Genomic DNA, 21,780 nt, shown 5'->3' on the forward strand with positions numbered 1-21,780 from the left:
GGGGCTGCCCAGCCCTGCTCTAGGTCCCAGGGGCTGGCACACTGCTACCTGGGGGCCAGCAGGGAGCCACTGGGGTCAGGTCCAGACCACCTACGTCTTCCTTCCCACCCACAATCCAGGGTCTCCCACCAGCCACTGTCCTGTCAGCAAGCTCTAGAAAGGGGACACTGAAAATGCTGCCACTGTGTATACCCCACCCTGGCCTCCCCTAGGCCACCTGGCCTTGCAAGTTGTCTGCCATTGCACCTTGTAGGGCCCAAGTTCACCTGAGGCTGCCCAGGGCAAAACCCCAGCTGCATATTGCACCACCAACTCCTCTGGTCCACCTATGTTGTGTTAGCACAGGGTACAGGGCCAAGGGGCAGTTAGGGTCTGCAAGGGGCAGCGTGGACCCTTTCTTTCACCATTACCATGGCTTTGGGCCCCATGTGCTTTTCCAGGTGCAACCTGGACAGGGTAGACCCTGAAAGGGGAAGGTGAAAACTCTTGCCTAGTGTTCGGTTCTCCCAACAGAGGGTGGACAGCCAAGGTTCACCTCGGAGAGTACAACACGGCAGAGTGTTCAGGGCTCTGGACCCTCACGGCAGAGCAGTGTCTGTGGTCTCCCCCAGCCCTCTGCCCTCAGAGCCTCCAGCGCAGGAAAAGCACTGTGGGGGCTACCCCCAGGAGGCGGGCTAGGCAGTGGCTCCCTTAGGTGGCCACTGCCCTAAAAACTGTCTACGCATCGTTGGGCCAGAGTTAGGCCTGAAAATAAAAATAACCAAGAAACAAGAGCAGGATGAGCTCAGCGTGGCGCGGAGCCCTGCCATGCATCCACTGCAGGCTGGTGGCCTGTGCCTGGGAGGACGCTGAGCCATCCATCCCTGGCATCCCAGAGCACAACCCTGCTCCTGCTGGTGAGGCTTCATGGAGCTGCATGGGTCCCAGAATGCTTCCTCCCCAGCTCTCAGCCTCCAGCCCGGGTAATGGAAGACGTTTTGTTTTTAATTTAAAAGGGAAATTTCAAATGGAGTAGAATAGTACAATGAACCCCAAAGTCCCCATCAGCGTTTTGTTTAATTGCGCTCATTTGTCTTGCTGGAATACTTTAAAGTTGGATCTCAGAATCTCAGTCATTTCACTGGTAAACACTTTGTAGGTGTCTCAGAGTTTTTCTTCCCTTCCTATGGTCACCATGTGTATATTGCATCGCATTTACCAAGCTGATGGTGCCCTTGGGCCTCCATATCTGTGGCTCCCACTCCTGCACATCCAACCCATCGCAGATTAGAAATACTCCACTTAGAAAAGTCACGTTGTCACCACCCGAATGGACGTTTTTCCCTTGTCCTTATTCCCGCTGCAGTACAGTGTAGCACCTATTTGTACAGCATTCACGTTGTGTTGGGTATTACAAGCAATCTGGAGATGATTTAAAGTATACCGGAGATGGTGCGGAGGTTTTATGCAAACATTACAGAAAGCACTTGAGCGTCCTTGGATTCTGTTGTCCTCAGGGGTGTCCTGGAGCCGCGAGTCCCTCCCTGGTCCCCAAGGATTGACTGTGTTACTGTGATCCCTTCAGGTCACCCCTGCCTAGTCTGTACTGCTGGAAAGATATCTTATTGTAAAAGTTGCTGTGTTGGAGTTTGCATTCCTGCACTGTCTCCGTGCTGCATTTGGCCAAGGCTCAGCTCTGGGGAGAGCTCCCTTTTTGCCCTACAGACTGCTAAGCCTTCCACCTATACTACCATGCACAGGCTGGCCCCACTGCTGTCTGCCTTCCCTATGTACCAGGCAGCCTGAAGTTGGAGGCCTTGGCCAAGGGCTCCTGTCGAGCAGCAGCTCTGCAGAGGGTGCTGACTGCTGTCAATTCAGCGGGCTGGGCCAGGTGTTTGCATCATTGTACTCCTGCTGTGTTCCACGCCCACCCGTAGCTGCTCATGGGTGCTGCTGATAGAGGCAGCGTCTGCCATCAGACCCACGGACGCCATGTGCCATTTGGGTGTCTAAGAACATTGGGCTGGGCAGGTGGGGTTGGGACTGGGAAACTGCTCTGTAGAAAATGGACAGACGACAAAAGAGTTGGAGTCTGTCCCAGGGGTGTCACCACTGCCTGAAGAAGGTTGTCCAGGGTGTGTCATCCATCTGGAAGTGTCCCTAGCTGGACTCAAGAGCGTCCCCTGGCTCCTGGGGACATCTGACTCTTCTCAGCCTACCACTACTCGGGTTGTCTTGTGTCCTGTGTCCTAGAAGGCTGTGTCTCATTGTTGGGATAGCATCTGAGAGCCCAGAACTGCCTGGGGTCATTAGAAGGATGGACATGGACTGGAGGAGAAAGGTCCTAAGCTTTTCTGCTGTTCCCTACGCCACTGGGGATTTCTGAAATTTCCTTAAGTCACTACAGAAATACGAATCTGCCAGAGCACCTGTTAGTGGCTCAGGAGACCCTGTGAACCCCTGGATGACTGCCCAGGAAGGTCAGGGGCAGCCAGGCAGCCAGGTGGAGCAGAAAGTGAGCAAACACAGCAAGCCCAGCTGGGATCCCTGAAATCTGCCGAATCATGCATCGGGCACCTGGCCAGCCTAGCCTCCCATGGGGACCTTGCACATGAAGTGCCTGATGTCCCATGGCAGGGCTGCAGGCTGTCAGAAACTGGCCAGGAGGCCAAGCTTCATCTCACAGTGTAGCTTTGCTGTCAAGAACTTGTAAAATCTGGAAGGCAGTGTTTAAAAAAAAAAGAAGCAGCAAGCGGATAGTGTTTGCGCAGGCACCATTTCCCCCTCCCTGTGCTTGTGGGTGAGGTTGCTGAGGAAGTGAAAATCATTTTCCACCATTGAGGTGTAGTAAAATTGTGCTAAACCAACAGGCAGGTCACGTGTGAGTACATTGGGCTCGGACAGCATCCCGGTTCAGGCCCAAGCAAGCAGTCCATTTTATCGCCTCATATTATTTAACGCGAGGAGCATAACCAGCTTGTAGCAGGCTGGCACGGGTTGGCAGCCAAATCAATTACCTGCGAACACTAATTTAGAGCATGCCCAATTGGCTGTGTAAGCAGGGCCTGCTTCACATTTGCCACCAGGAGATTAATAACTTGATGTTTTTGACAGCCTGAGACCTTAATTGGCATTACTGTGTCTCTTCTGACTGAGTGGGGCATTTGGGCCCTTTGATGACTGCCCCCGTTGAGGTCATGGGATTCATTTTAAAAGACAGAGGGTCTGTGGGGCCCATGGGTTAAGTTGCTGCCTGTGATGCTGGCATCTCATATGAGCACCAGTTCAAGTCCCAGATGCCTCACTTCTAATCTGGTCCCTGCTAGTGCACCTGGGAAAGCAGCAGAAGATGGCCCAAGTGCTTGGGCCCCTGATACCAATGTCAGGGACTGGGATAGTGTCCTGGCTCCAATCTGGCCCAGCCCAACCTTGCAGCCATTTGGGGAGTGACTCAGTAAATGGAACATCTCACACTCTCTCTCTCCCCCACTCCCTCCCTCTCTTGATCCCTTTCTTTTACACTTCCTTTGAAATAAAGAAAAGAAATATTTAAAAATCATGTATTGGTATGGCAGGGATGGCTAATATTGTCCTCCCTCCCTGGCTGGGCTTCTTGGTGCCTATCTGAAGATCTCTCTCTAGACTCCTGGCCAAGGCTGGGTCATCCTGGAGCAGCGCACAGGAATAGCCTCTTGTTCACACCCTATCCCCTGCTGCTGAAGCACTTGGCGGCTGGGCTGCTTTCACCAAAGGTCTTGTTGCTTTGGACAAAGGGAGGGGGCATGGTCCTGTGCTCTGTGGGGCCAGCTTTGGGTGACAGTAGGGGGACTCAGTCTGAGAGTCTCTTTCTACCATTAAACACAGACACACATACACACCACCTGCACACACTTAGCACATGTCACCTCACACACACCCACACAGCATATACCACACATACACTTATGCCATGTAGCCACATATCCCTACATACCAGAGACACGCACACCACAGACCATATGTGCACACCTAGCACACCACATATTCCACATCATACATACACCTGCACACACACATACACCAAAGCACAATGCATAAAACCTGTCATACACACAAACACCACATGTCTACACACCAGAAACGTGGCACACATCACACACATACATCGCCACAGACCACTTTGCATGCATTCACATGTTCCTCATACTGCACATAGACACAACTGCACACTGCACGCATGCTCACACCACACACATGCTCCACCAGGTGTGGGGTACCGGGGCAGGGGGTTGCTCTGTGAACTTGTGCAGCCCAGGGAGCAGGTGGTGCAGCCCCAGCTGGTTCTTAGTAAGCAGGCAGCTGTGTTTTTCTGGACAGGGGACTTTAGCTGCAGTGAGGGTAGTTGGCAGGGTTGAGGAGGGGGGGAGTTGATGCCCCGTATTGCTACTGAGCCTAGCTGGAGTGTGGACCACACCAAGAGCATGGACAGACTCACACACCCCTTCATGTACCCACCTCTGCTGCCCCTGCTGTGCTCCCTGCCAAGGGACCCTGCTTCTCTACCAGCCCTGCGGGGAGCTGTGTTCCCGTCTCCAGGGCCAGGAACTGCTTCTGGTCAGTGCCCGAGGGCTGGCCATGCTGGCATGTGCTCAGCCACAACCTTGCCTGTCTCCTTCTAGGGTAAGGTGCCCCCTCAGGTTACACCCAGGTCTTGCCAGGAAATCCCTCTTCCCTTCCTTTTGGGAGCTTCTGGAGATGGTGGGTTTCCAGTTGTTCTGGGCCTGGTGTGACCTGATCCAGTCCCAGCCCTGGGCAAGCCTGGATACTGGGAAGCAGTCCTCGTTCACCTGTCGTCCTTGAAGAGTCCCTAGGTCTGGTTTGGGGTCCTTCGAGGCAGTTTGGGTCCAGGCAGCCTTACCTGAAACCCCAGGTAGGAATGTGTGAGGGGCCCCTCCCTGTGAGCTGGGGCCTTTTGGATGCAGACCCGGTGTGCAGACTCTTCCTCCTTGGCCACGGTAGCGGCCACGGTAGCTGCCACGGGTTCCTGCCAGCACTGCCCTGGCTGATGGCCTTGGGGCTCTGTCACATCCCCAGAGAGGCAGTCCCGCCTGCCCCTGGCCAGCCACACTGTCTCCATGGAGTTAACTTCATCCCAGGACACTCTGTACTGTACTAACAGGATTGGTCCTGGGTGCCCACCCACCCACCCGGCTCTCTGCACACCACCAGCTCTCTGCACACCACCCAACATCAGCAAAGGGGCACGCTGTAGGGAAATTTGCCCACATGGCTCGGCATTGCCAAGTGTCTGAGAATGTGCCTGGGTCCCTTCCTGTTCTCTTTGGGTTAAGCCGTGGAGCACTTGTGTCGCCTCTGAAAAGCCCTGAGAAATGGGCCATCCTGCCAGTCTGTAGGCTGGTAATACAGGCAGGCCTGCCCGAGCTTAGGAGGGCCAACGACAGCTGCAGTAGGCCCTGTCTGTCCAGGGTCATTGTCGGCAACTGCGGTACCCAGTACGCACCTTGACAGAGCTGTCTCTGGCCTCTCACCACAAAACCATGCTCACTGTTGATTTCAGATAATTAGTTATCACAGTGTAAAGGAGTAGTGTTTTCTTCCTGACTGACAAGGAGTTTCTTTTTTTTTTTTTTTTATCAGGAAAGAGTGCCTAGTTTTATCAGCTGCTCACTTGGCTTCTCCCTTGGCCTCATGCATGCATGAGTGCATGTGTTTTAACCTTTTTATTTTAAGACAGTTTCAGCTCACTGAAAAGTGATGGGAAAGCCAGAGACTTCCCGTGCACCCTGCACTCGTCTCTCCCTGCTGTAGACATTGTGTCTCATGAGTGATGTCACCACAGCATTGCCCGAGTCCCCCCACCCCGCCTCCCGGGCATTGCATGTAGTCGTCCGTCTCTCTGGATGCCTCTCAGCTGTGCTCTCACTCCTGGTCGTTTCGATGAGCCCTGCTCAGGTCATTGGAGGCCTGCCTTTCTGTCGTAACCTTCTCGTGGTTACACTGGGGTTGCCTAGAAGAAGCTCACAGAATGAAGTTCCAGCACATCAGACTGGGGTCAGGCTGTGGGTGTGTCCTGGCCCTGCTGGCATAGGCCTCACTCCCCTGGCTGGGGCAGCGTTCCCTGCCACACAGCCTGCATAGGCGGGCCACCTCCTGGAGGCTGGAGCGCCTGCATGCATTATTCATGACTCTCCTGTTTCCACGTTCGTTGTTTATCCAGCCATTTACTGCTATTTACTCCTGTCTGTATAGACTTGTGGATATTTATCTTATACTTTGGGTTGTAATCCAGTATTGCATTATTTATCTTGTTGCTCCAATCACTCCTGCTATGGGCATCAAAGTGCTCTCATTTGGCACTAGGTCCCTCTGAGATATACCCCCATCCTTCCACCAACCACCACCCCCCAACTTGCTTTTTGAGCTTTGCTGTGTTCCTGACCCAGCAAGCTGTTCCAAGCGTGTCCTCTGCGCTCCCCATGCTGACTCTAGGGGTGCCCTGGTACCTTTCATTGGAGAATGAATGGGCTCTGGGAATGCACTGGTGCATGCAGAGAACCTGCCATGATTATGCCCAGGTGTGCTCTGGCTGAGGCCCCCAGAGGTGCACCACGGAGCTGCACGCAGCGCTGGGGACAACTAGTTGGACCATCAGCCTGGCGGCTCTGCCTCAGGCCCAAAGCAGTGACTGCTCACACATGAGCAGGAACCTCCCACCCCCTGTGTTTCCTGTCTGTCACCCCATCCGCCTTTCCCCAGGGGCAGGTGCACCTGCTCCAGGTTATGTACTCAAGAGACCTGTGATGTCATATCACCCTGGACCAATTCTACTTTCCAGTTCCCTGCAGCTTCTTTCTCAGTTACAAACTGAAACATGATGGCTCACAGGGATCCAGGCCACACACACACATGCAGCTGGGGTTGTCCTGGTAAGCCTAGCACCTGCTTCTTGAGCCCAGCCGGCAAAGCCTGTCATCACATCAGGCCTCCCTCGGTGTTCCTGTCACCAGCTCTGAGCTGTCTTTTTCTCTCAGCATTCCCACGTCTGTGTCCCCTCAGAGAATTTTCAAGCTGGTTTGCCCTGTTGCTCCCTGCAACCCCCATGTCGCAGTTCATTGCATTTTTGTAGCGAGACCCCCTTCCCACTTGGGCTGGTCCCCTCATGGGTGGCTGTGACTGAACTCGGATGTACTGTCTTCATGGGTCCTGAAAAGTTGTGGGCTGGAGGCACTCTCTGAATATCCCATTTCCCATAGGAAGACTTGCCAGGCCCCCACCTGCCGCTCTGACCTGGAGGTCCCGGGTGGAGGGGGAGGGGAAGCTGTAGATGGCCAGAGGAGCTAGAAACACTGTGCCGGGCAGGGGAGGCTATCCAGGCAGTGCCGAGCCGCCGTGGAGATCAGAGCAGCATCCTGACCATGGGCTGGGAGCCTGTGCCCCAGAGAGTAGCCTGGAGTCCCCCCAAAGGGCCTCCTAGGTTCTCTGTCAAGTCAGGATTCTGGTATCCCCTTCCCCGACCCCCTCATCTCTCTCTCCCCAGGAGGAATTTCCAGCGCTTGCGAGCTGGTAGCCTCTAGGCTGGGCTCGGTGCTCAGGTGGTGTCAGTGGGATGTTTGGCTGGTTTGGGCTCATTTCAGTGACTCAGAGATTGGAGCTGGGATTGTGGTACGGTGGGTAAAGCTGCCACTCGTGATGACGGCATCCCATATCAGAGCTCTGGTTCAAGTCTCAGCTGCTCCACTCCCAGTCCAGCTCTCTGCCGATGCATTCTAGGTCCCAGCAGATGATGGCCCGAGTCCCTGGGTCCCTGCCACCTGCCTGGAAGAGCCGGCTGGAGTTCCAGGCTGCTGGCCTTGCCTTGCCCAGCCCTGAGTTGCTGTGGTCATTTGGGGAGTGAGTTGGTAGATGGAAGGGTGATTTCTTTGCTTATGCTCACTCTTGGTCTCCCTCCCTAACTTCCATTTTCTCTCTCTCTTTTTCTCTTTTCTTTTTTTCCCTGACTTGTGTTGGAAAATCAGACGAGCTGGCAACTTGGGCTGGAATCCCCCCGGCGCCGCAGCCTAGGGCATGCCCCACTGACCCAACTTCTTGTTGCCTCCCCCCACCACTCCTTCATCCCCCCTCCCGCCATGCCCAGCCCTTTTCATCTCTCTCACACTGTTGGTTCTCACAATTGAAAAGGATTTCTCCTATCGATGTCTCTATCACAAGAGGTGAAGATAAAAGAGTCAAAAGGATCATGTATTTCAAGAAAAATGGGAGTGCTGTTGGGGACAAGACTGCCTTGTGCGTTTTGCATAGAAAGACGGTGAGCTGCACTCCCACCAGGGGCCTTGGGTGCCTGAGCTGATCTTGGTCTTCAACCCCCCACCTCAGAGGCCCCTCTCTTGGTTTCTTTACACGGCTCTGGAGGAGACTCCGGAGGGCACGAGGATGGCTAAGGCCCCCTTGGTGGAGGTTGCCATGCTTGGCTGTGGTCACAGAATAGGTTTGCTCCTTGACCCAGAGCATCCAACGAGGAGTTCCTCTATAACCGCAGTTCCTCCGCCTCGGCTCCCGGGGCAGGCAGACAGCTGTGATGATGCTGCAAGGGGTTGGTGCTAGCTTTTAGAACTTTCTCAGCCAGATCCATTACGTGCCGGCGCGCACAGGCACTCCCTGTGGGAGCAATTATCTCAGGCCGTGAGTTTTTTGCCTCCTAGCTCTGGCTTCTGTGGCTGGCATGACAGGTTTAATCCAGGAACGCTGAACGGCGTTTCCATGTCTGCCAGTAGGAGCGTCTGCTCTTGAAGCCCGAAGGTAATGTATGATTGCTCTACCAAGGTGGGCGGGCTTGTGGAGTTGGGGAGGGGGCACTCACTGCTGGAAGGCCCCAACTGTAGGTTCCTGTCCCCTGGCAGGGCAGCTGTTTTGTGTAGGTGCAGACATCAGAGGCCAGGCTCTCCTGCCTGCTGTGCTGTGTGTCAGCCTCCACTTGGTGTGGGCCGTGGAGCGCCTTCCAGTGGTCGTCCCCGGGCAGTGCCAGTGCTGGCTGCAGCTTTCCTGCAGGCCTGCCTCTGAGCAGGGTGAGAAAGAACGCCCAGCCAGGGAGCCAGCACAGCTCTGCCCACTTAGCTGTCATCCTTACAGCCTTCATGCTGGACTTGGAGACTCAGAGGAGCCAGGCTGTGGCAGCTGGAGTGATCCTGGTGCTGGGGACGGCTAGCATGTTTCTTCCCTGCCTGCGGTGATAGTGTTGTCCTTGTCAGGTGGCCCGACGCCTGCAGCATCATGGCAGGGAGACTGCCGGGAGGGGCTGGGATCATTGCTCTCTGCTCGCAGACCCAGCCAACTGCCTGCATGTGCGTTTTCTCTTGTAAAAAAGCCCAATCTGGGGAGACAGAGTCCCAGGGATCCTGTGTTGGTGCTACCATGTGGTCCCCAGGGTGCACACACACACACACACACACACACACACACACACACACACATTTACACACGTGTGTGTCATGGCACCTCCTGGGGATGTACTTTTGTTTTTACTCCTAAAAAAATTTTTTTTGGGAGGGTTGATATTCATTTATTAGAAGGAGTTACAGAAAGAGATGAAGAGCCTCACCCTTCAAATGGCCAGAATCAAGAGCCTTGAGCTCCATCTGGGTGTCCCAGGTGCTTGAACCATGTTCCACAGCCGCCCCAGGTTCATTAGCGAGGAGCTGGATCGAAGGCTGAGCAGCCAGGATTGGAGCGGCGATGTGGGATGCCTGTATCCTCGTCTGTGGCTTCACCTGCCATGCCACAGTACCAACCCTGGTGAATACACTTGCGATGACTGGGCTGCCTCTCTGTCTGGGCTTATTCTCATGCCGTGGCTTTTAGAAGCGACACGGTGGCCTGCTCAGGTGTCTCATGAGAGTCCCAGCTGGGACCAAATACACTGTGGTTCCTGTAGCCAAGCTGGTGGGACTTGTTAGTGGAGAGCCCTGATGGTCCCGTGTCCAGCCCAACCCTCTGTCCCTCCCCACCCCATGGTAGATGGGGGCCTGGTTAGAGCTGAGCCTGACTGGCCTCTGTTCCTGCTGTTACTCATCAAGGAAGGACAGCCAGAACACTTCTGACACCTTCCTGGAGCTGGCAGGTGGCTGTTGGCGACACAACTGGAGGCCCAGCTGAAGACTGGTCCTAGACCTATGTATGCAAGGGTGGGGGAAAATTTTTTTAAATAAGCCTTTCTACCCAGTGCAGCAATAAGCACTGGATCCTCTACCCGACCCTTGTATAAGCACCCATGGCCATGTCAAGCTCTTGTAGGGGTAGGAGCTCAGGATGGTTTCAGCAGGAAGGCTAAGCAATCAGACCACCTTGCTCACTCCCCTCAGACACAGCCGGCTGGAGGGCCTTCGCCATGGCTGAGCACCTGGTGCTGGCCAAAGCTGGACAGCTGTCCTGCGGGTACAGAGGTTCTGGAGAGAGCATGCAGGTACCCAGATGAGCCTGGGGCCAGCAGCCAGCCAACCTGCCTGGCCCATGAGACACAGTGCTTGCCATCCTAGCTCAGTGCTGCAGAAGCTTCAGGCAGCCTGTGCACCTTCAGCCTGAGTTGGAGTCTTTGAATCATTTATCTTGGCAGCTCTTCTTAAAGCTGGGGAAAGGTGGAAATTCATCTAAGTGCTACGAAAGGAGCCTGGAAGAAGAAAAAAAATGAAAAGAAAAAAAAAAAGGTGTGTGGTGGCTGCCGTGATGGGTGGCGTGCCTGCAGATAGTGCTGGTGGCTCGGAGATCAAACAGCTGAGAAATGGTCTCCCAGGAAGAACCCAGGGAATTCTAAGTAGGTAATGAGTAGTGACTTTCTTTTGATTTACGGCAAGGCTTAGCAATCAATCTATAATGCTTTGAAGAGGAGAGAAATGAATCTTAACAGGCTGCCGAGTTGGGATGGGGGAGCCAGCACTCCTTTCCTTGGTGGTGGGGTGAGAGGAGGGGGGAAGGTGTGGGTTGGTGTTTCCCACGAGAACCCAGGATCCCCCCCGGCAGGCAGCAGGTTGGAGGGGACAGGCTGCTCACGTCTTTTCTCGCTGGTTCAGAGCTGAGATCACGGCAAGGGATGACGGGATGTCACCCCATCTCGGTTTGTCGCCCCCAGGCCTAGGGCTGCATAGCAAAGACCACAGAACCGGCAGCTGAGACAGCAGACACACTTGTTAAGTTCTGGGGGTGGAAGGTCAAGATCAAGGTGCCAGCAGGGTTGTTTTCTCCTAAGGCCACCTTCCCTGGCTTACGGACGGTCACCTGCTCCTCTCTGCACGACTCCCCTGCATCCTGCTCTCCTAGGGGCAGTCCTGGGAGCTGGGATTCCTTCCAGCAAGACTAAGGACCCGCGCCGACAGCCTCAGTGCATCTTTGTCACCGCTGCTTCAGGGGGGGCAGGAGCCAACCCAAAGCAAATTCTTTGCTGTCTGAGGGAGCCAGGCCTACTTCAGACCTTGTAGGCTCAGCTTTCTGAATGGCTGGGGCTGGGCGGAGGCCAACCTCTCAAGAGAAACACAGGCAGGTAGGGAAAGGGGGTGACCTGAGAGAGGAGGCGGAAGTAGGCACAGAACTCAGCATCCACCATGTGGTGCTGTCTTAGGAAGGAGGGTGCAGAGGTGGATCTGGTGGGTCAGAGCGGAATGGGCAGCTGGGCCAGGCCCTGGGGAGTCAGCAAGTGCCTGGAACAGCCTGAACTGTGGCTCTGAGTGACACGCGCATGGAGGAGCAACCCAGGGAGGCTGGTGCGGGGGCCAAGTACCGAGATCTGGAAGTGGGCCAGCGTGGGAGCTCCTTGCATCGGCCTGGGGGCTGGGGTCCTGCTGGGCTGTGGCTATCTCTGCCGGATACAGGAACGCTGCCGCCTCTGACTCACCAGCCATCAATGCCCCAGAAAGACACAGTTGACTTTTGAGGAACTTGTCATTTAAAAACACCTTTTTATATATAAGGACAAATGACTGAGACATTGTGAATCATGATGGCTTATGAGCTGGGATCAGGGTGGAATCTGACCAACTCACTAGGTAAGGAAGTAGAAAGAGACCGCCGAAGCAGGGGCAGGGTCTGGACTTCCCACCAAGCCCTGGGTTAAGGTTGGCGTTGGCCAGGAAACCCGGGGCCACCCCCTCTCTCAGTCCCTGGTGCTGGTCTCTCCCTTCACAGACAGCAGGGCCAGAGCAAAGGGCTGGGCTGCTCAGGGGGGAGGCCTGGGGAAGCGGAGAGTGCAGAGGGGTGGAGGGTGGACAGGGGTGCGCCAGGTCCCAGGAGGAGTACCGTCCCCTCTCACCCCAGGCTGCAGAGAGGAGAGTGAGAACAGCACCAGCAGGTGCTCGGTACATGTTCCGGAGTGAAGGATACAGGTGGACAGTGAGGACCTGGTAGGTTCAGTCAGTGTTTGGCCTGGCTAGGGCATGGGGGTCACACTGGTCAAAGCCAGGCAGTGGTCACGAGGGCTGTGCCCTCTCCCAGGCAGCCGTGCTTCCTGGGGATGTGGTCCCTGACCCTGGCGAGCCCGATGGCCCCCGTGGTTTTCAAGGAGTCAGGTCCACACCGCTGGGCCAGCAGATAAGGGGAGTATGTCAGTGTTGCAATGAGAACTGTGTGGCAATCACATCCAGGTGGCCACAGAGCCCGGCCAGGGGCTGGCCTCCCCCCAAGAGGATATCAGATGCCCAGTGGCTCTGCAGATACCATCTAAGGAGGTGGCAGGGAGCCAGGGCATTGCTCTAGGCTGGACGGCACAGCATGGCAAGACTCACCAGGATCACCTGGTGTCACAGGTGTGGCCACATCCATCTGGGAAGGAATGGCCATGCCTGGAGGTAGGGGTGGGGGGTCAGTGGAGGGGAAAAGGGTGTCTGTTGCAGAGAGCTCTGACGTCACCACCAGGCTTTCCCCTTGACTCTAGGCCTGAGTGCATCCAAGCTGGCTGATGGGTGGTGCCATCACGTACCACCTATCCTTGGCAGGTATATTATGTGTGGGCACACTGGGCCAGGGGATGGTGGCATGTTCATGGCCTGCCCATGCCAGGCCAAAACAGGCAGGTATTAGCAGCTCTTCTGGAAAACCTGTCCAGGAGCTGTTAGGGTGGGAATAAACATCATAAACTCCATGCACGTGGTTGGTCCAGCATATGCACGCGTTTCAGAATTCTGCAGCAAAATAAACTCTTGCATGCCCTCTTCCACAAACTTACAAAATTACTATTGCATGCCCTTGTGCCCAATGGTGACAAATATCACCAAAAAAGTGAGAGTGGGAAGGGTGGTGCAGGCAGTGTTGGTACAGGCAATGACATTCAGGTCACTCTGAGGAGGTGTGGTGTGCTGGGCATCAGAAAAGATCAGCAAGGGGACCCTAGGAGACCAGAAGTTAAGGGGGGATGCAGCCTGATGGTGAGCAGAGGAGCCTGCCATGTGCAGGACAAAGGCCGGGGGTCAAGGGCAGACTCAGGGAGCCAGTGATGGGCTCCTGCAGGGGCCACAGGTGCCAGGGCCCCGGGGCCAGAGAGGAGAATCAGGCAGGAGCCTGATGTTTCGAATGCACCAGAGTGGCTGTGGGGCAGAGTGTGTTGTTTGAGATCAGGGTGAGAACCCCTAGGTGCCCTGGAAGGAAGCAGGTGCTGTTGAGGAAGGGGAAGAGCCTGGGCCACCTGTGCGGGGGACACTGCAGCAGCAGCAGCAGCAGCAGGGGGGGAAGGGCTGCTCTGTCACTCGGGAGTTTTATAAATGATTCGTGCGTGTGCTTGAGGAACAGCTCTTGTGAGATCATTATTTAGGAGCGTTTCCTGCAGCCCCGACTCCTGGTTTGGCATTTGCTCCTGGGAGCTTAGGGGAGGCATTAATCAAGGCCTAAGGGTGGCAGTACCTTTGAGGTTGTGACATGATTTAATCCTGGGCTGCTCTGGTCTCGGGATGTGATGGGGGTGCAGTTGGCGGGGGCGGCGGGGTGCAGCCTGATCAGGATGCTGTGGCCGTTTGACCTGATATCCCAAGAGGCATCCCTCATGGCTATGCCTCAGCTGGATCCCAGGAAGTGGAAACAAATGACCTTGGCCCTCGCAGCCTGAGCTGCCATGAGGTGGCACAGCAGGACACCTGGCCCCTCCAGGAGAGTGTCTAGAGGGGCTGCTGCTCCTTCCAAGGTTCCCCTTGGTTTAGCTAAGTGTTCAGGCCAGAGTGAGGTAGGGTGCTGGGAGGCATGGGACCCAGGTCCAGCAGGTGCAAGGGAGATGTGCCCAGGTGATGAGAGCCCTGGCCATATCCTGTACTTCCCTCTTGGAGGAGAGAATGAGAAGGGAGCACTCCTCAGCCCCACAGCAGCCCCTGCTTGTCACTGAGTCAGTTCTGATCCAGGGACTTCCACCACCAGGGCTGAGGTGTTGTCCGCGGGCAGAACCCTGCTGTCCCCACCTCCTGTACACAGTGGCCACCGCGGTCCTGGCTAGCCGGAGGGAGCCTGGGAGCCCGGTGTTGGCCTTGGTCTTCAAACGACAGAGCTGGCATTGGTGAAAGCCTTTCACCCATTCTGTTCCTGACAATCCTGCAAGCTCCGCCTCCTGGCAGCGAGCATCAGCACAACCATGCTGTGGTGTGGGGGCCCGGAGCTGCTGGACCTGTAGACAGATGTGCATGCCAGAACCCCAGCACCTCACAGCCTGTCCTCACAGCTCCCTCCCTTAGCTCCCAGGTGGCCCTCCAGTCTTGCTGGTTGGTGACCTCTTTGGGGCTTGATTCTGGGCAGCGGGCCAGTCGGGCGCCTTTGGCAGCTCATTTCTGGGAAAATAAGGCACCAGTCTCATGTTGTGGTTGGATGCTGTGCCGTGTTACTCCTCCTGCACTGTGTATTTTTTTGTTTCTGATCTTGTCTTTGTGTAGCGACTTGGTGGTTGTGGGGACCACCTGCAGGTGAGACCCAGGGGTTGGGACTTGGATTCTGCACAATAAGACACAGCAGAAAATGTCAAAAGTCCACCAGAAAACAAAGCCTGAACCTGAGGGTCCTTGCATCTTCAGAAGTCTCTGTTCAAGTATACCGCCCCCATAGAGACCCCCCCACACCCCTCCCCAGTGTGGCCACCTGCTTCCCAATGATTTATCCTGATGGGCCATGTGCACTTAGCCATTGGGAAGGATATTTGTCATCCTGCTATACCACATCAAACACCGGGTGACCTAAACGAGTGTGACAGCCAAGAGTTCAGCCACGGTGTAAAATTTCAGCGTTATTTATGATGCTCAGCCGTCCGGAGCCTCCAGGATCTCCTTAATCCCGTCTGGATCTGGAGCGCTGTCTCCCGGGCCTGCCCCCGGGTCTCCCTCGGCTGTTAATAACCACTCCTCCGGGCGTCCTGTGTGCCGACAGAAAATCCATCGGAAGCTTTTGCATCTCCTGTGGCTGCTACAAATTGACGTCCCTTTATTGATGTAACTGGTGCCTGCCAGATACTTGGGGACAAATAAAAGTGGCTGGGCGCCAAGACAGCAGAGACTGCTGTTTGTTCATGAACGCTGATGGTCACGCATGGAATCCTTTAAAAGAACGTCAAGAGGAAGGAGTTGGCGGAAGATGATGGCATTGCGTGCCATGCCGGGACTGCCCCTCCCACCACCTTCTCTGCTGCTACTCTTCTCACCCACCCCTTTCTCTCCAGCTCTGGATGTCTTGCACTTTCCTCTGCCAAAGATGTCACCTCCTCCGGGAAGTCTTCCTGTGACCCTGCTCTGCCAGCCCCTGACTTCTACTTTGTCCAAGGCACCACAGTTAACCAGGAGATGCTTGTCTGTGATCTAGGGGCCGGGTCTACCTCGCTTCTCCTATGACTGTGCAGGAACGCCGTGGTGCAGCTGGGTGGCTTCCTCCAATGGACTCCCTTCCGGGTCCTCCTGGGATGCAGGTGGACACCGCTGGAGATGCCAGCCTGTACCTAGTCTGTGCCCCATGGAGTGATTACAGCAGCAGCAGGTGTGGGAAGATGGAGGCGGTGGTGGCATTGATTTTTCCATAAAGTTGTGATCTGTGGTGCAGGAGGCCTTCTGGCAGTCCTTCAGCCACCTTCTTGGAGGAGCCCTGGGCTGCCCCTGGGTACTCTCCAGGGAGGCCAGCCTCGTCGGTGTGTCTTTTTGACTGTGGCAGGACTGTGGCTACCTTAGTCCAGCAGGAGCTCCCAGCTGTGGGCATCAGGAGACAGAGGAAGGCTCAGGCTTGCCTTCCGGTGAGGTGCCAGGGCCTGTGGGGGAGGCTGCACACTGAGCCACGCTCCCTCTAGTGCTTCCCGCCAGGCTGCCCTCCCCGCATCCCATCCCCATCCAGCCTCCTCCCTCCCTGCTCTCTCCTCCCCTCTCTCTGTACTCCATACTTCCTCCCCGTTTCCCTGCCCTGCTCTTGTGGGCCAAGAGTAGCAGCGCACATACCAAGGTGAGGGACAGAGCAGGCAGAGGGAGCCCCAGGTCTGTTTAACCTTAACTCCACGTTCTCCCAGCCCACCTGCTTCCCCCTCAGTGCTCCCTGGAGCCTGGCCTTCCCCCCCTGCACTGCCCCGTCCCCTGCAACGTTGGCGGGGGCTGGGGGACTCCGTGTCTAGGGAGTCACAGACATCAGGTGGCACAGGGCGGAGGGATCACAGACACGCAAACCAACCTGGAATGGCAGGAGCTCCATGCAGAGTAATGCCAGTGAGCTAGCTGGGGACACTGAGACCTTGTGGCTGCTGCCTTTGGGGGCCACTTTCTCTCACCCCACCCCAAGACTGCCATGTGAGTGAGAGGTCAGGGTCACACTGGGCACAGCTGACAGCCACACAGCACTTGGGCAATGGTGTCCTCTAGGCTCATTGTCCCATTCTACAGGCAGGATCAGTGAGGCCACAGAGGCATGATGCACAGGTATAGGAACCCCACACCAGGGCTTCTAGGGGTCCGGGCTCTTGACTGTGTTTTATCCTCGGCTGACCGAGGCGAGGGCCACCTGTCCTCATGGTCTTCAGGGGCTGGGCAGCAGCAGTGTCAGGAGAGGTGACCGGAGCTGGCTGAGGGGCACACCCAACCCAGGCCTCTGATTGCTTGCCTGCCAGGATCTGTTTTCCATCCTGGTATTGACATTTATTATTCACAAGCGGCTAAAACGGGCATGTGGGGCCAGCCCCGCGGGCTGTCACAGCTGAGGTTCCACTGTGTTGGGACCTCACCGGGGGTCCCCTGTGGTTTGAATTGGAATCAGAGGCCGGCATGGCCCAGGGGTCTATGAGCTTGGATGCGAAAACAAAGGCATCCTGGCACTTGGTGGCTTCTGGCAGCCCCAGGCATGCATGGGCAGCCGCTGTTCCTAGACTGTGCCCTGCCTGGAAATTCTGCAGTGGTCGCATCGTCATCTCACGGCCTCCCTGGCCTCTCCAGTGCCCCAGGCTCCCCGCAGCAGCCTGGTGCCACCCGTCCCTTAGCTCCCCAATCCCGCAGGCGCCTTTGATCCCTGCTGGTCTTTGGACCTGGACCTACACCCTGTCCTCAAATGTGTGTGACAGCCCTGAGGGCTGCGCCTCCTGGTCCCCTGCTGGCCCTGCCCGAGGGCCAGAGACCACTCCAAAGGCCCAGCTCAATACAGTGGGGAGAGGAGGTGATTCTTTTACTCACTTCCCTACCCTCGTCTGTGATAAAGTTTCCACTTCTGCAAGGTCGAAGTTCTGATGTCACCGCGCCAGTGCCAGCTGTCCATCGTGCCCTGAAACCAGGGTGATCACAACACGGACACTGGTCACTGGCTTCCCCTGCGCAGGTGCCTCCCATGCCTCACGCTCAGGCTTGCACCTCCAGACCCTCACACGGATGGGTTTGAAGGTTTCTTCCCCGCCAAGGGAGACAAATTGAACAGAACACAGCCCCCTCCCAGCCCCACAGCCATCCCATGGAGCAAATGGAGCAGGGAAGCCACAGCATGTGTGTGGGATGCTGGAAACCAACAGCTGGCTGCTGTGTGTGGGAACATGGCAGCTCTCAGGAGGGTGACCCCAAGTGCCCTGTCACCTGCTCTGTGCAAGTTCCCCAAGAGGCAGGCTGCCTCTTACACTGGAAGAGTAGGCACCCCTCAGCCCGAGGAGGAAGAGGGTGGTTCTGGAGCCAGCTGGAAACTGGATATGTCCCAAAGCTCTGTCTCCGGGATGCTACTGCAACCGTGCAGCCACGTGGATACCCACAAGGCGTGCACCTCCCTGAATGTAGTAGATTACAGTTCAGTGAACCTGGTTATAGAAAAAGACAAAGCAGACTGCGTGCAGAGCAAGTTGGCGGGAACACTGCCGTGGTTGGCTGTGGTCCTGGCGAATCCCACCTCCACAGCCCCCTCTCCTCACACCAGAAACTGCAGCTGACACCCTGAAGTGGCCGGCTGTAGGCTATCGGAATTCTCCTGGTGGGCGATGACAAAAAGAAAATGCAATTTTCAGTGCAATTTAGGGACTTGCCACCTGTGCCATGCATCAAGGCCGGGACCTGAATAGTGAGTCTATTAGAAGCAATTATAAGAGGGACAGCGCACCTTAATGTTGGGCATTTGACAAGAAGGTTTTTAAATATGGGACATTAGTTAATAAAAAGTCCCCAGAAGCCCATTATAATATATTGCCTCTTTGCTAGCAGCGCACGGCCACTGCAATAGGTAAAAAGTGAATATAAAATTAATATATAGTTATTATTAAAATTGCCTCTTAAATGAGTTAAATGCCCTGGAGGTGCAGAGTGGGTGGTCTTATTCCGAGAGCGTCTCAAGGGCTTCAGGGTGCCCTGTGGGGGGGGCGGCGCCCAGCACTGCGGTTTAAGGGTGGGGACTCGCCCACCATCCCGTCCCAGCACAGTGCGAGACTGGACCCTGCGGCCCAGCCGGAAGACACAACTCCCTAAAGCAGCTTCGTCCTCAGCTGCTCAAGTTCCTAGGACACCAGAAGTTTCACACCAGTTCAAACCAGTTAGGGGCATCCTGCAAGGGTTTCTGGGAACCGCTGGCTGATTCCAGGAATGAAGTGTTTCCTCCCCACCAGGAGCTCCCAGCCCGGTGAAGGAGACCCCGCCAGGCCACTGTGCCTATTCTAAGGGGCTTTCGAGGCCGTGACCGGAAGTCCTCTGGGATCTGAACTGTTGGCTGAAGCGCAGCGTGATGGTTGCTATGCTGCAGCCCCTCTCCCCTCATACCTGCTGCATGTGCCCACAGTGGACGCTCGGTCCCCCAGGTGGCACGGTCCTGAGCAGGGTGGCTGCCTCCTTCCCCAAGAGAGGTTGGTAACCGTGCTTTCCCAGGCGACCACTCGGGGGCATGGAGCAAATCCCTTGCAGTGGAGGCAAGAGCTGGTGGTGATTTTGAGGGGTATGGCAAGTATCCATGCGAACGCCAGTAAGGATGTTTTCCAGCCCACCCGTCACTCCTCCCATGCCCAGGTGGGTGTAAAGGGAGTCCAGGAAGAGGTGAGGGGTCTCTGTGGATGTGGCCCCTCCTGGGAAGGACTTGTGGTAGAAGGGAGGCGGGGCCATCACAGCTAGAATCACAAATGCTTTGTGTGGTTCTCTCCCACTCCCTTCTCTGAGGCATTCTTGGAGTCTAGTAGCTTTCACATTGAGGGTGATCTCACCCCCTCGGGGAGTGTCCCGACCTGGAGGCAGGAAGGTTTTGGGCTGCTTCGCTTAACATTTCACCCACACTGGAGTATAGAAAATAGAGATGCAACTGCGGTGGGTCCCTAAAGCCAGGCTTGGGGCTTTTCAAGGAGGGTGGTGGATGGTGTGCGCTTGCGACCCCTTGTGGCGGCTTTGTAGAGTCGTCCTGGGCACTCAGCTGTAGTGGGTGTGGGGCGGTGGGGCAAGGCCAGGTTGAGGGAGATGACCTCTAACGGGTACCTTTTATCTCTTAGCCCCCAAACTATTTTCCCAACATAAATAGCTTGGCTGTGATAGGAAAATAATTCCTTTTGGCCAGTAGGAAGCTCACTCAGTACAGAACACTATAAAAAATGACAAGACCATGTGGTGTCCAAGCCCTCTCCACCGGCTGCTTCATACCTTTTCAGGGGCACGGGTGTGTGGACTTTGATCTGAGGCACACACCAGGGGTTCCCATCTGTGTTGTGGGAGCCTAGGCACCACTCAGCCAGTCCTACACCAGGAGCCATGCGTATGAGCCTCGAGTGTGGGCCAGGCCCCAGGCCAGCTCTTGGGGGCCAGTTCCTGCAGGTGGAATGGCCGGAGGGATTGTCCAGCCATCCTGCCGGGGAAGGTGCCTGCTCTTTCCCGCAGTGCTGGCGTCCGTGTCTGGTAAGCAGGTGGTGCGTGCTTCCCGGAATCCCACCAGCTGGGGCAGCGTACCCCCCACTTACAGGACACAGGCCAGGATTGGGCTTTGGGAGGATTGGAGGAAAACCAGTCAGTGACCCCTCCCCCACAGAGGGCTCCTGTGCCCCCTGAGGCCTTGGGGCAAATTGTGTCCTTCTTCATAGTCCCCCTGCCAGCCTGGTAAGGGAAGACCTTCTCTCCGTTGATTCACTTCCCAAGCATCCACAACAGCCAGAGCTGCGCCGATCCAAAGCCAGGAGCCTGGAGCCTCTTCTGGGTCTCCCACGCAGGTGCAGGGTCCCAAGGCTTTGGGCCATCCTTGACTGCTTTCCCAGACCACAAGCAGGTGCTGGATGGGAAGCGGGGCTGCTGGGATTAGAACTTGCACCCATATGGGATCCTGGTGCATGCGATGCGAGGACTTCAGGCACTAGGCTACCGTGCCAGGCCCATCGTTCATCTCCGTGACTGCACGCTCCCTGGGTGACTCAGTAAAGTTCAACGTCCGTCCCAGGCATTCTGGGGGCTTGCCTTTGCGGCTGCTGCTTGGGACCTGCTGGAACCGCGTTGCACGTTCCCGGAAGCATCTTGTCTTTGGGAATCTTCGTGTGGTATCCTGTTGTCAAAGACACGTTCTCCGTGTGACTGACAGGAGCCTGGAGCGTAAAGTGGAACTGATGCTTCCTGGTGTGCTGTATGTCTGCGTAGTCGCCTCAGTACGACTCCGCTGTTTGCACTCATTGACTTCCGTGTCTACGATTTTACCGTTTCCCTTGAAGACCACTGTGTTTGCACTTATGAGCCACTTTGATCACCAGCAGAGACGCACAGCCGTGTATCCGCACGGTTTTATCTGTTGTACTTAACTCCTCCTTGAAGATGGATTTCGCAGTCATGTGAAAGCAAGGATTCTGATTTTCCTACTCCCACAAAAAAAGGACTGCTCAGCCTGCTCTCTTTGGAATTCGGTGTCCCTGCCCCCTGATTTAAAATTCTGCCCCGACCTTGTTTGAAATCTCCACCTGTGTGCAGCAGCATACAGCAGCGTTTGCCGCTGTAACATCCGAACTCCCGATCTCCGTGGCTCAGCCCAGTGAGGGCTGTTTGTCACTCGCGCGTGTGGCTTCTGAGGCTGCCCCAGGTCTGCTTCCTCTGCCCGAGTCTTCCCGCTCTAAGAAGGAAAAAGAGTGGAGAGAACTGCTTTCCAAAGCAACATCCTGGGGGTAGGCATGCAGCACAGCGTGGGACTCGAGGCACCTGCACCCCGTGTCTCAGCTCTGCCCCTGATCCCGGCTTCCTGTGCATACAGCACCCAGAGAGGTGGCCCGTGATGGCTCAAGGCCGTGGCTCCCACACATGGACTCCCAGGCTCCTGCTTTGGGCTTGTTGCAACCCTCACTGTTGGGGGCATTTGAGGAGTGAGCCCGTGGATGGGAGATCTCTGTGTGTCTGTCCCTCTGCTTCTCAAATAACTGTGTTTGCC

General features: G+C 55.9%; 1 protein-coding gene across 3 annotated transcripts in view; it reads left to right on the forward strand.

Annotated features, from left to right (window-relative positions):
* Window positions 1-21,780, forward strand: part of PEPD (peptidase D) — a 101,406-nt gene that overhangs the window by 49,681 nt on the left and 29,945 nt on the right. The window lies entirely within an intron of this gene.

This window comes from Ochotona curzoniae, unplaced genomic scaffold (genome assembly GCF_017591425.1).
Source record: "Ochotona curzoniae isolate NIBS_2020 unplaced genomic scaffold, NIBS_Ocur_1.0 contig_2699, whole genome shotgun sequence".
NCBI lineage: Eukaryota > Metazoa > Chordata > Mammalia > Lagomorpha > Ochotonidae > Ochotona > Ochotona curzoniae.